This window comes from Martes martes, assembly GCF_963455335.1.
Source record: "Martes martes genome assembly, chromosome: 3".
NCBI classification, from domain to species: Eukaryota; Metazoa; Chordata; class Mammalia; order Carnivora; family Mustelidae; genus Martes; species Martes martes.
This window is the reverse complement of record NC_137890.1, coordinates 39,307,029-39,322,754: the sequence shown is the minus strand read 5'-3', so window position 1 is coordinate 39,322,754 and position 15,726 is coordinate 39,307,029. Positions and strand designations below refer to the sequence as shown.

The 15,726-nt window shown below is 35.4% G+C and overlaps 1 protein-coding gene across 1 annotated transcript in view; it reads right to left on the bottom strand.

The window, feature by feature from the left end:
• Positions 1-15,726, bottom strand: part of PCDH9 (protocadherin 9) — an 886,469-nt gene that overhangs the window by 429,299 nt on the left and 441,444 nt on the right. The window lies entirely within an intron of this gene.

Below are 15,726 nucleotides of genomic sequence, written 5' to 3'. Positions count from 1 at the left end.
GGGCTCTCTGACTCAGCGGGGAGCCTGCTTCCTCCTCTCTCTGCCTGCCTCTCTGCCTACTTGTGATCTCTCTCTCCCCATGTCAAATAAATAAATTAAATTTAAAAAAACAAAAACAAAAACAAAAAAACCTCCCATCCTTGGTGGCCTCTGCTGAGTATTCATTTGCAATCCAAAGTTAAAAGTCATACTTCTTCATCAGTGGCAGGCCTTGCTTACATGCAAGTGTTCAATTTCTAGCTTATTCTTGCCCCTTTTATAAACTTACTTTTGGAAGATATATATATGTATATATATATAGATATATACACATTTCGGAAATTATAAGCAAATAAAAGCTTTGTATTTTATTATAGACTCTGTTGTTGAATTGTTTGAATTGTCTCCGAGAAAATTATGCCAATCAGAAACACTATTGTCTTTTAATTTTATTTCATACCATGTAAACTTACATATAAATAACTCCATCCATGCTGTTCCTCTTGGTTTACATAATATCTCTAAATTTCACAAAGTGGGGGGCCAGCATGATATAAAAGAAGACATTAATAAAATAAGAATAATAATAATAAATACCATAAAAACTTGATGTCTGCCCTGTAAGTTAAAAAATACTATTTTTTTATTGTTCACTGTCAAATATTGAATTTTATAATGGTTTAGCATAGCATTACAAAGCTATACCAATGTCACAGGACTATCAATACGTATGCCTAGCATATTAGTCATTATTATTTCTCTACTCTCTGTGCATAGATTCACATTTGGTGGAAAGTAAGCCAGGAAAAAAAAGCTCTCACAAAAATAGTTTTAGTCATTTAAATTTAGTTGATTACAAAGGATGCCAGCAACCCTCTTAAGTTTAGTTGATTAGACATGAACTGCATAAATTAAACTAAATGTATAAGTTGTGGAATTTCACTTCTTATGGTAATATGAAGTATCCATTCAACCACATGACTGATTCTAAGTGAGCCAGCTGGTGTGTCATGCATTTACAACTGTTCCCATGACATCAAGTACAAAAGGAAGAGGAACTTACATGCTTAGTCAGTGCTTTCTAATAGAACTTTCTTCAGTGACGGAAATGTTCTACATCTGAGCTGTCCAATATGGTAGCCTCAAGCCACATGTGGCTATTGATCCCTTGAAATGTGTCTACCGTGACTAAGGGCCTGAATTTTTTATTTTATTGAATTTTAATTAATTTAAATCTCAACAGCCACATGTAGCTGGTGGCTACCATATTGGACAGCAGAGGATGGTTTGAATTAGTGTCCCTGCATCCTGCAACTATTTCTGCATTTTCTTAACATCAGCATCTAGAAACAAGAGAAATTTGTCCAAACATAATAATAATCTGCTTCAAGTTGAAGAATATGAATCTTCCTGAGTCTCCTTAGTTATATTCGTAAGGGACTGAAGATCACAAGAGACAGACTTGCTATTATGAGAGGCAATGTCTGACTCACCCCATCTTTACCTAGGGGAATAAAAAGCCACCTTGCAAACCTAACGTGCTTGCACTGTCCCTGCGTGAATCACCGTCTGCTTCTGTGATGAGAGGAAGAAGGCAGCTCCCAAACAGATGGTTTTCACCATGCAGAAAGATGGGCAAAGTGATGGAGTCATTTTTTTTTTTTTTTCCCCTGCTCATCCACTAGCTTTTCACTCTGGGGAGAACTCATCAGCAAATTTTAAAAAAGATATTTAACATATTTCCAAGGCATATAAAATGGATAGATGGAGGATGTCATGCCAAACATAACGCACTCTGCTTATATTTTAGTCCTACTTATTCTATAAAAGAAGCTGATGTATTTATTGTGCTTCATCAAGGTACCAACACTTGGGCATTGTTCACCCTAGAGTGTTCATACTGATCCCTTGAGGTGATTTACAATACTCTAAATGACGTATTGTTATTATCACCTAAGCATTAAAGTGGCCTACATTCAAGCAAAATCAGTACTCAGTGGGTAATAATTCTATTGTGTATAATTACAATTATCCATGTCTTCCTAACTTTTAGCCAATGTTCATATCCACTCATCTTCAAACAGACAGCTTTGTTTTATCTGCTCAAGTTTGGGTACTTGGCTAGCTTGGAAAATTTTCCTTTTTACCATCAACTAGCTTATTACCTTTCCTCACCTGATTTAATTTCGGTATCATTTTCTAAGTACATGACATTGAAATCCTTTATAATTATCAAATTCTGTATATATGATTAAGTTACCATTTTTTATGCTGATTACTGCTAATGCTTTATAAAAGGAAGATCCTTTTACGTGAGCAGCTTTGATTTATGGATTATGAACTAATGCAGTGTTTCTTTCAAAAATGACCTAACATTTGTTTGCTTTTCAGAAAGGATCACTTTTGAAGACTAAGAAGGGGAGTAAAGAGATTTATCAGTGTCTCAGGAAGCAGGGTATGTATGTGGTAAAATTAAATCACTTCACCTTTGCAAAATGCCTAATGTTAGCTCTCAGACTTGGGTAGAGTGTTCATATAATTTATCATCCCAGAATGGGACATTTCTGAGAATGAAATCAAGCTATGTAAATAATTAAGCAAGTAGCTGTATATGGGGTGAACCAGGACATAGTGACCTGGATTTAAGGATGCTTGGATATTTCACAGGAATTCTACTTCAGTGGAAATGAATCCTTGGTAATACAGTAAACCAAGCCTTCCTTAAAGTCAGGCCTGAGTTCCCCTCTGTTACAAGGTGGTTCATTAATCTACCCAATCAAAGACCCCTGTTAATGGTTCTGTTTTTATCTCAAGTCTTGCTGTACACTCAACGTTGTTTAAGATTTTGCTGTTCTTATTCTCTGAAATTTCATGACCAAATCCCGTTTCAAAATTCTTCCCATGAGTCTTTGGTTATAGGCTGAATGTTTCTGTCCCCCCAGAATTCATGTGTTGAAACCTAAGCTTCAACATGATGGTATTTGGAGGTGGAACTCTCATGAATGGTATTAGTGCCCTTATAAAAGAGAACCAGAGAGCTCCCTTGTCCCTTCCACTATGTGAAGACATGGTGAAAAAACTGCTGCCTATGAACCAGGAGATGGGCTCTCACCAGACACTGAATTGGCTGGCACCTTGTTCTTGGACTTCCCAGACTCTGGAACTTTGAGAACAGAAGGCCGTTAGGTATAAGCTCCCCAGTCTACAGTAGTTTGGGTATAGCAGCCCAGACCAAGGCTTTTTTTTTTTTTTTTTCTCTTCAATATCATCTCCAGTAACAGCTGTAGAAGTATTTACTCTGGCTTCCAGGTTTAGACTGTATATTTTACCTCAAATTTTAAAATATGTTCCTTCATATTGCAGATAATTAGTTATATGCCATTCTTCCCAGATGGCAGGAATGGTGCCTCTTCTATGTTTGACTTGCCATGATGCCTGCCACGCTGGACTTCTACATAATGTTTACTGAGTTGATTAAACAGATTACTGAAGAGGTAATTACACAGGAATTACCCTACAGTTATTGTCTATGTGCCCAGAACTGTGATAAGTGCTCTGAAATATTATTTCACATAATTCTAAATCACACATATCTAACAAGCCAATGAGGAAGATGAGATTCAAAAACTTAAATATTATGTCTTGAGTCATAGAACTACTAATTGACCAAGCTGGGATTCAAACTCAGTCCTGTCAGTGTTGTGTGTGTGTGTGTGTGTGTGTGTGTGTGTGTGTGTGTGTTTAATGCAGTAATATAACCAGCAATACTCTATTATTCCTTGTGTGCTCTCTTCTGTTAACATTAACCTTAGGTGGTAAACCTCACATTATTTATCTTATTTACAACATAGGTTAAATCACTTCTAAATTCCTTGACATTTCCACATATTGAGCGTAAGAACATCATTTTTACAAATTATGTTATTCTTTTTTATTTATCTTTGGTTCACTTCCAGTTTATTCTATCAATATTTCATAGTATCAGAGTATTAGTTTGTTAGAGAGCTCCCTATGATGCACTCACTTTTCTGCTAATCACTCCCTAGGTTTATTCATATTGTACAGTGTAATTCTGTTTTTACACTTCCCTTCACCTTGAGCAATATTTCAATTTAGAAAGCTTGTGCATAAAAGCAAATCTCTCCTTTGTTTTACATTTTATTTTTAAAATTGTATTTCCTAAAGATACAATTTTATATTTCAGTAGGAACAGCATCTGTGTCTTTCTACTTTAAACACGACCATGTGAGGCCATGCAGAGTATGGAAGAGAGTACACTCTGGTTGCCAACCCCCAGGCTCAAATCCTGACTGCATGCCTTCTGCTGTTCCTCAAGCACACCAGGTGCTCTCCTGACTTAGGAACTGGGATATTTCCTCTGACTAGATACCCACATGGCCAGCTTGCTCTCTTTCTCAGGATCCTCATTGAACAGATCTTTTTTCAGTGATACTTAAAACTATTCTATTTAAAACTGATTTCCCACACCCTCTATATACTAGTCAATATATTTAACATTATATATATATTTTATATATAATCTATATAAAATTTATTTATTTCTTAGGTCTCCTCACAGTAGACTATAAGTCCTAGGAAAACAAATGATTTTTGTTCAGCTCAGTGCTTTATTTTCAGTGCCTAAAACAATACCTACCATATACTAAGTACTCAAAATATTTTTTGACTGACTGAATAAATTAAAAATTTCTTTTACTTTTTACCATAACACATGCAGTTTAAAAGAACAACAAAACATTAACTGAGGTAATGGCATGAAGCCATAATGTTGGAATTTCAGCCCATGCTAAAGAATGACAGAAAGCTAGGCATTTCAAGAGAATTTATTATTGAAATATTGTATAATAATAATATTCATAATAATAATATAATTTGTAAGTATAATTTCCCCACAAATAGCTCATATGATGTAGCCCATATTAAGTAGCATAAAATTGGGTAGGTCTTGTTATAGATGTGTTTTTGACTACAAAGGAATCATGACAAGAAATATGCTATTTCTCATTCAGTCAAATTATCACACTTACTTGAAGTATTATTTGATTTTATTTAAATTTGGATAATATTAAAATTAACAAACAAACAGAAAATGACTTTTGGTTCTATTACCTCTATACATTCAGTCATTCCACATTCTGCCCTTAACAGCAACAACTGCACTAGGATTCACCTCTTTCAGGGCAAAGTCAAAACATGGATTTAATCCAACTTTTAATCAGCTGTACAGATGGGTTTATTTCATGAATACACTATACTGCACAGATGGAAGTTCCTGAATGCCTGACAAGGTGTTAAAACTGTTACTGATATTACAAAGGAATTAAAAATCAGCATAGGAAATTATAATTAGTAGGGGCTTGATCTCTCAAGATTGGATTAGCTCAGCACTTATATTTTGTCCTTGGCAGGAAAAGAAACATATTTGGGAAGAAAAATATAAAAGTACACACTAGGTTAACATATTCTCAGGTTTCATATGAGATATTTTTTGGCCCAGGAAGGACTAAGTCGTTTCAGTCACATGCCAAAATGGCAAAACATATGAATTCGTGTATTTTAAAGAGTGTTTCAGGGGTTTGGATTTTTAAAATTCCGCCTGATCTGAAATATAATAATAAAAGCAATACTTTAATCATGAAACTAGTATATAAGTTATGAACTTATTTTAGTGATATGTTAAGTTATTTCGATAAAATAAGTTACACAATAATGAGTTTCAGATGAAATGGCTGCATCTAGGTCTCAAACAACCAACAGCATCTGCACACAATCTGATAATTTGCCACCAACACCTGTACTTCTTTATTATGAGCTTCTTCCCTTCATGGAAAAGAACCAGTAAAGAGATATGATATTTTCATTCTTCCGTTCAAGTAAATCTCAATATATTAAACTTTCTGTATTCAGAACTTGATATTTTAATCTTTTGCCATTTTCTAAGAATTAACATCTTGCACTACATCGTATCTCACAGTCCCGTCATTACATCTCACATTCTTAACCTTACAACATCTTGCTTTGGGTGTTCCTCCTCCCTCCTATTCCTATTCTCCAACCCCCCCGCCCCCCACTATCTACTGCAAATGTTCTTAAGGCTATATATTCTTTCTATTTATGAAATGGGAAATTCCTATCTCCTATGAATTAGGAACTAGAAATAATTATATCGGCATAAGCACAGATTACAAATTATTTCCTAGTTAATAAAGAACTAGAAAAAACAAGAAGAGTTTATGAGAGATGGCTGTCAGCCAGCTGATTCATTTATTTTGAAGGGGACTAGAGGCCAGTGAAATCAGTCACGGTAATCTCTAGAATCTGGCTGCCCAATACAGTAGCCAGTCACCCCATGTGGCTATTGAGCAGCTGAAATGTGAGAAATGTGATTAGCTCAGAGATGTGCTTGAAATGTAAAATACACATTATATTTAAAAAGAAATATAATATATTGGATTGATTTTTTCACACTGATTTCATGTTGAAGTGAGAATGTTTTAGATATATGGGATTAAATGAAACATATCATTAATATTAATTATTCAGTTAGTGGATTAAAGTTCATTTCCCCCATTTCTTTTTACGTTTGCTAATACAGCTACTAGAAAATTTTAAGTTGCATGTGTGGCTTGTATTTGTGGCTCACATTATACTTCTTTTTTTTTTTTTTAAAGATTTTTATTTATTTATTTGACAGACAGATCACAAGTAGGCAAAGAGGCAGGCAAAGAGAGAGGGAGGAAGCAGGCTCCCCGCTGAGCAGAGAGCCCGATGCGGGGCTCGATCCCAGGACACTGGGATCATGACCTGAGCCGAAGGCAGCGGCTTTAACGCACTGAGCCACCCAGGCGCCCCTCACATTATATTTCTATTAGACAGCAGTACTCCAGAATTTACTCAGAGACAATATCTTAAATAGGGGAGTGTGTCCTGCAAGAGGTAATTACACATAACTTCAGTCACATAAATAAGCTTTCTTCTCTGTCAAATCATAATGGATATTATTAATATTTTTAAATTAATGACCCACTATATAGCTATGGCTCATTTAACGTAAATTAATCTAAACAATTTCACATTTATGTGTTTTAGCTTTGTTCTTCCCATTGCAAGAACAGAAACTTTTTCTAAAGCAGCAGGGCTGGTCTGGACTAGAATCAAAGCAGCTCCGAAGGCCATTTAACTCTCTGAAGAGACACATACATGGTCTTAATCACTCCATGGGTTTCTATTTTCTCTGCATGCTAACTCTGGCTCTTCTCTCTAGCCCATGTTTTCTCCACTCCTGCCCTGCTTTATTCCTTGTCTCCCTCAGCTTTGGCCATTACCTGATTCCAGAGGGCTGTCCTCCAGCCTCTCTCTGATTGTGATTTTTTTTTTTTTTTTTTTGGCGTTTGTTCCCAGGGGTCTCAGTCAATTCTCTCTTTATTTTATAACGCACATTTCTTAGAGAGGGAATCTGGTTGTCCTTGCTCATCTCGTCGTTCTCTGCCACAGCTCAAAGGTTACTGGCTAAACTCTAGATGCTGCAACTATCAGGGACAAGGTCACTTGGCAAAAAGAAAAAACCAAAAAAAAAAAAAAAACAACAACAAAACAAACGCAACACACAGATTCTACTTTTGTCCAGAACGTGAGCAAGCAGTTTCTTTCAAAAGTGCCATACTAAGGCAGATACATCATGAACAATGTCAAACACAGAGAAAGAACCGGAATGAATCTAAGTGAAACTAATGAACAATGCCTAGTACCAAAATGGAAACTGTATGTTTACCAAAAACATGCACAGTTTTTAACAGTTACTATTTTAATTCATTCTAATATATTTTAAAGAGAAATAGAAAACATAATGCCCCCCCCAAAAGCACATTACTGAATGAAGAAACAAAATGAAGGAGATAATCATAGTGCTATATTTCTTAGTAATGTGTAATGTTTTCATTAGACATACTACATTCTTTCCCCTAAAAATAATCAGTCCTTTTATCCCTATATATTTTCTGACTTACTTTAGGTACAACACAGCAGAATTGAAATATCTTGAGTATTACCAAACTGCATGCAAGATTGCATAGTTATTCTTTTTAAATTCATTTTTAATGATTGCTGTATCGATGAATATGATTTAATTTCATCTAAGGGCTGACACATAACAGGATAAATCTCTGATTTCAAGATGGTAAAATGGGATTATATAATTGAGAAGAATTTCATAAATAGGTTAGATTAAATAGAAATTTCATTAAGGAAAGGACAGTGGTATCACAAGCATTGATAGTAGAAACTTAATTATGCAGAAAAAGCTGCTGAATGCCTACTCCAAGGGTTATTCTTGTCTTCCACCTTAGTGGTAGTATTATAATGTTTAGCAAGCACAGTGCCACCACACATTAAAAAAAAAATCTGTCAGTGCCCCTTGCATCCATATACTACCCAGCACATAAATTTGAGCCAATGGGATATCAGCAGAAATGTGTGAGACATGTGGGAAATCTTCTGTAAAAGAGATTAGATTCACCCATTTTCTTCCCTTTGCCCTTCCAGTTACCTGGAATGAAGGAATGCAGCCCTAACCTTCTAGGATCTGTGATGAACTTAAGAATGGAAGCCAGATGCCAGGATATTGTGGCAGGTCTCTGAGCACACCAGCAAGCAATCCAGAAACCTAGGACCACCCATCTCCAGACCTAATTTATATGCAGATAAATAAACCTTAATACATTCTGTGTTTTTCTACGACAAGCAACTGAAACTAATCCTTATTGATAGAGCTTTACTAATGTAAAAGTCATGTTCTTATTTTAACTCACCTGGGAATTTTTCCCAAAACTTATAAGTTTAAAACTCTTCTATCAGTACCTCTACAAATGTTGTATTAAAAAATAAAAGTCTAACATATACTTTGTAATGTAAAACATTTAGATTACCAGTAGCATCTTTATATACAAAGGAGAGTTGAAACATATTTCTGATGTCAATACATCCTAATTCTATTTCCAAAAGGAAAATCATAATTATGATGTCTACTTCCATAAACTATATGTAATCTCTAAGTAATGAGCATCTATCTTAATAGTTTTTCTAAATTTTAGAAGGGATCTTCTGAAAACTATCTTTTCCTTTACTCTTGATGTTGAAACTCTGGTTTAGTAATTCCACTATTATTGAAACTTAAACTTCTAAAATGCATTAAAAATACTAATTGTTATTGTATATTTTCCTTAACAGATGACACATGGGATGACGCTAACTGCATTTTTTATATTTGTTTTGTTCACTTAACTTTATTAGCCATGACATTAAATATCTATCATTGGATATTGTTATTTTATTTTATAAATGACTTTATTAGCCATGACATTAAATATCTATCATTGGATATTGGTAGGTTTATTTAATGCTTTACCAAAATACAGCATGGTAACAAATTAATAAGTCCGTCTGCATCAATTGTGCCTTTGGAAAACTGTTGAGTATAACTTTGAATCCAAAAGCATGAGTATTTTTAATATTATTGTGATGAATATCCTCAAATTGATCTCTTTGAAGGCTACATCATTTTTGTCTCTTTCACTGAGACTTTGCCCAAATAGATAACTTATTTTTTCATTTTACTGACAATACTTTTGATTTAATTTGCACTTATTTGATTAATAGATTTCTCTTGGTTTTTAATATGGGAGAGGTAGGGTTTTTCTAGAACCATTTACCTCAGGAAACATATCTGTCAAGGCAGGAATGGTGTCATTAGTTTTCTTCCGCTTCAGAAAATTACTTTCTATTGATAATTGACAGGACATCAGTAACATCAAGGTGACAGATCTGCATGTCTATCATTCTGATCTACATCCTCTTATTCGGTCACCCAATAGAAGGTTTCTGGCAAAATGGACTATTAATTCACTATTTCACCATTTTCCTCAATTGAGGGACATCACTGAACAGCACATGTGTGAGTCATCTTGTGTCATGACTTTAGCTCACTGATTACTGTTGAGGTTCCACAGTTCCTTACAAAGAAAAAAAAAAATTAACTACTTGAGAATGCTATTTATCTAGTTCATAGAAACTAGGGGAAGACAGCAATGATCAATTTTCACATTTTACAACAGTAATATGAACATAATACTGTTATAACACAACTATGTAACAGTTTTGACAACAGAGAATTGCCCAGGTATTATATTATTACTTCATGCCATGTTATCTTATTTAATTTCATAGTTCCTTATGAAATAGTTTTAATCTCTATATTCATATTGCTCTGAGAGCTTAATCAATGTTTTCCCAGTCACACAGCTAATTAGCCCCAGTGGGTAAGTTGACTAAATGGTCAATATCCATTTCTTCCTCTCCACTAATTATAGAATGTTGGTACCCTTTGAGGTGTCTACCTCTGCTACGTACAGCCACATGCATCAAGAACAGCTGGGCACATGCCAAGCTCCAGAAAGTAAATAATCATGAGAACCAGCCATGTGGTACTGTCCTGGTGACTGCTCCTGACCAAGGATTAGAACCATTTTATAAACTGGTCAACAGGATCAAAGGAGAATGTTCCACATTTGGGGCAGAGGCTTTATGGACTCCTGAAAACTGTTCAAACTGCCACTTGCATCATCTTGTAAACATGAGAACTAGAATGACCCTAAGGCTAGACAGCAGAATGCAGAAGTTCTGGATTTCTCCCTGACATTATTGAGTCATTAATCTGACTGCATCCAGATACTTAAGAGAAGTACACATTCTCTTATTTTTAAAAAAGTTCCATTTGGACCAGGGGTTCGATTACTTGCAGCCTAAATCATCCAGTTTATTCTTATGGCCTACCACAGACAACAACCAACCTCCTTCAACTGTCCTATCCTTCCTGTCCTATCCTAGCCCTAGCAGGGCTAGCGTTATTTAGGGAAAATCCCATTTGGGTAAACATATGATTTAAAGGTAGCAAATAGTTGAATGATTCAAATTGGAAACCCTGACTGACAATTAAGACAGTAAACAAACAATAAAGTTCTTCATGTGGAGAAAATTTAACCTTGACTAAATTTTTCAAAAATGAAACATAAGGGAAAGTCTTTGACATGTATATTAAGGAGAGAGAAAAAAAACACAACCAATGGTCTGTTACATGAGATGTCTAAGCAATATATTAAGAAGATAAAGAAGACAACACAGATGATGGCAACAGATTCTCAAAAGCAAGTAAAACCAAACCAAACAAAACAAAAACCAAACAAAACAAAAACCAAACAAAACAAAACAAAAAAGCAAATCAAAATAATATTTATCTGACTTCCTAAACCATGTTTAAACTAAATTTAGGTGGGAAGTAAAATAAATTATAGGTTTCTAGTCTACAATATTGTGCCATCAAAGTGATAAGGTCTGTCCCTTTTGTGTATGTGAACGTGTGTGTGTGTGTGTGTAGTCAGTTGCACGACTCAACTACAGTGTTGTTTGGTGTAATTCTTGTCTCTTAAACTAGTATCTTTTTTTTTTTTTAAGATTTTTATTTCTTTATTTGACAGACAGAGATCACAAGTAGGCAGAGAGCCAGGCAGAGAGGGAGAGAGGAGGAAGCAGGCTCCCTGCTGAGCAGAGACCCGGATGCGTTGATCCCAGGACCCTGGGATCATGCCCTGAGCCGAAGGCAGAGGCTTTAACCCACTGAGCCACCCAGGTGCCCCAAACTAGTATCTTTGACATACAAGGTTGGAGTAGCAGACACTCAGTAAAGAACACAGAATATTTTATATGTGGTTCTTGTATTACTAAATTTTTCCAAAGTCAAGTCTGTTAAAAGGTAAATACTGAGAAAATGCTAAATTTGTAATTACTGCTTTATTTATTTTAAATAATTCTTTTGAACTGTAACCCAATGCTTTTGAACCCAATGTTTCTCACACCTGGCTAGCCTTTAGAATCACCTGAACTTTTTTCCCAGTCATTTAGGGACCCAGTGCTGTAACACCTTACTGCCAAAGAGCAACACATGCCTTCTATATTACCAATGCACCATATTAAAGTCTTTGATAAGAAAGCATGTTAGGGAAATTAACCCACTTTTTAAAAAGAGAGATTCTTCAATATTTAAAGACACAGACCTTGGAAAAGTTTCTTGTGTCTTTTTGTTTTGTTTTGTTTTATTTTTTGTTTGTTCATTTTTCATTTCAGCTCCTGTCTGAAGCAGTCAGGGAGATGGCATGGGCAAGAGACACTTACACTTGGTTTAAATCCCTGTTTAAAATGTTACTGTTTGGGGCGCCTGGGTGGCTCAGTGGGTTAAAGCCTCTGCCTTCGGCTCAGGTCATGATCTCAAGGTCCTGGGATCGAGCCCCACATCGGGCTCTCTGCTCAGCAGGGAGCCTGCTTCCTACTCTCTCTCTCTGCCTGCCTCTCTGCCTACTTGTGATTTCTCTCTGTCGAATAAATAAATAAAATCTTTAAAAAAAAAAAATAAAATAAAATGTTACTGTTTGGCAACCTTGAATAAATTATATGATTTATTTGACTACTGCCTTCCTCATCTGTAATATAGTAATAGTAATAATATATATGTCATAGAATATAACTATTAAATTGAATAGCATTTGTAAAGTCATTTAATAATGCCTGGCACATTTAGCATCTCCCTGTTGTTCTAATATTAAGTTTTGGAATTGCTTGCTGGCTCACAGACTTCCCACTCTGAATTTCAGGCTGAAATTTCAGTCTATTATCTCCCAGGGTACAAAAAGAAACAGTGTTTGTTTCTCCCTAGGCTTCAAGTCAATATCTTAAAGGCTCTAAGGAAAAATCAAAACAAGTAAAGCAAAAAAACCCCAGCAAACTATATTTATTGTACTTTTGTCCTCCCTGTTTGGTCTTCTCTGTTTCCTGCCATCATAGAATACAGGCAGAGTTTTCTAGAGATAAGACTTCCACTCTGAGTAGTGCATCCAGAATTCCCTTGGTTCTTTACAAATCCACTGGGCTTTAAAAATTGCTGTTCTTCTTTGTTTCCTGGCCTTCACCAGGAAGACTAAGCAATCCTAAACACCCAAGCAACAATTACAACAACAAACACCTCCCATTTAGGAGTGCTTTCCATGTGTCAGGGGTCTGAAGTGAGACATTGATAGATGTTGTCCAATTTAATCCTTATAAAGTCCCTATGGATCATGGGTAATTCCAACCCTGAAGAACTTGCTCATGTTCAGGTGGATAACATCTGGCAAAGCTGAGATGTGTATAAATGTTTATCTGATTCAGTAGTCCAGACTCTTAACCAGCAGTCTTCCAACTCAAGGCAATCTCTTAGGTGGCTTGTGGTTCCTATTAGCCAGGCTATTAACATTACAAGAATTTCTATTTCAACCAGTGCCTGCTGTTCAAGGCATACTGAAATGATTCTTCCTTGGCAATTGGGCAAACTTAGATTTTTACCTTCAGCTTATCAAAACAGTCTCCAGATAGTAAGGCATTAATTTACCCACAGTGATTCTTTTTCAGTTAGGAAGTTTTTTGCTCCCAACCTAGCATCTACTTCCAGACCAACTGAAGCTACTTCCAGAATCCAAAATGGATTACATTTTTCCCTAGCTCTATATTCTCTATTAGTAAAGCAAAATATAAGAGTGCAACTTCCTGGGGCACCTGGGTGGCTCAGTCGGTTAAGCAACTGCCTTTGCTTCAGGTCATGAACCTGAGGTCCTAGGATCAAGTCCTGCGTCTGGCTCCCTCCTCAGAGGGGAGTCTGTTCCCACCCCCCCACCCCACCCCCACCATGAACCCGTGTGTTCTCTCTCTCTCTGACTCCTGCTCTGTCTCTCTCAAGTAAATTAAAACAAACAAACAAACAACAACAACAACAAAACGATTGCAACTTCCTGCCAGCACTCTATCCCTCTTTTCGGTTTTATTGGTCTTGCTAACAGTTACCATCTTCTGGTATACCACATAAATATAATTATTTGCTTCTTTTGTTTATTATCTGGCTCTTCCTCATAAAACACAACCTCCATGAGGACAGAATCTTTGTCGGTGTTGCTTGCTGCTATATCCTCCACATCTAGAACATAATCTAGCATATAATATGTGTTTAATAAATATTTGTTAAATTAATAAGTAAAAAAGTGAACAGACAGATGTGTCTATTTTTTAGTAAAGAAGTCTGTTAATTTTGAGTAATACTGAAGTCTAGAATACTTTATCATCCAAGATTATTTCCAGGGAGCCTATTTTGTAGCAAAATAGCTGGATTGCAGGGTATTTACTAGGTAATGTTAATCTGTCATTAAAGTGGCTCTCAATTTTTGTTTCCACAAAGAATAGGAATTCCACTGAAGTCACAATGCAGACAACTTGGTATTTTGAGACTTTTATTTTTTTTTTTCAATCTGAGAGGTGTGAAATGATATTTCACTATAGGTTTATTAGCATTTCCCTCGTAGTTAACAAGGTGAGATATCATCTCATACATATATTGTCTCAATTCTTTCTCTTCCGCAAAATTATTTTGCCAATTGTTTCTCCATGGATTATTGGCTTTTTTTTCTTATTGATTCATGAGAGTTCATTATATACCATGCATAATAATCACTCACAGGTTTCATAGATTAAATAAGTGGAAAATATGTCCCAGTTAATGGTTTGATTTCATTCATTTTTTTGATAACTTCACAAAGAGTTTCTTATTAATTGTACTTGAGTTGATTAGCCTTTTTCTGCATGGCATATAATCTTTTGTCTGTTTTAAAAGAGATTCCTGCATGCAGAGATATATTTCTATATTGAGACTTTTAAAAGTTCACTTATTTTTCCTTACATATTTGGATCTTTAATGCATCTGGGATTGATCTTTGTGTATAGTGTGAGCCAGGGATCTATTTAATGTTTTTATTCAAATGAATAACCAACTCTCCTATCAATATCTATTGAAAATTCTATTCTTAACCCAATGGTATGTAATGCCACCTGTCTCATGTATCAAATATCACTCTTTCCTATTTGAGGCCCAATCTCATATACAGCTTCAAACAGTATTCCTCCATAGAGCCAGAAACCTTCAGCCATATTTTTAATCTCTGAAACTTTATACAGGATTAAAGAAGAAATCTCACGTCATTCAGGAATCTAATCACCTAAGCTGTTTTTAAAATTGTATTTTATCTTAGCCAGTCAATGTAAGTTCTCTGTGGGAGTTACATTTCAATAAATAATCAATCAAACATAATGCAGGAAAGTTAATGCTCAAATGTGAGACAATTTCTAAACAGGCAATTTACTATCACTATGCAAATTCTTAGCTCTGAGCCTGTAGCAAGATAGACCCTATTGTGTAAGGTTAGCTATCATCTTTCACCACGCAGCGGATTTATTGCCAGAGTAGGTGGAATGACTTCACTTTCTATTGTAGCTCTGTTAATCTGCAATAATGCGAGAGCAAGGCTTTGCACATAAACGCATTGGGAAATTAATACATTTTAAATAAGTACAGCAAAATCAAGGTTGGTGAGTCATAACACACAGAGAATTTAATGTTTGACAATTATTACATGTTTTGAATTTGTGAAGCAGTAGTCAATATATTATAACTTGGGCTCTGTTCTATAAAAATAATTAAGTATATGTTTAAAAGAGAGCTCATTACAATGCTATGCTGGTAAACCCTTCAGTGAAATAAATTTAGGCTGTTGGCAATGTTAAAATGACTAACTCTGCAGGACTGTAAAGATTTTCAGATTA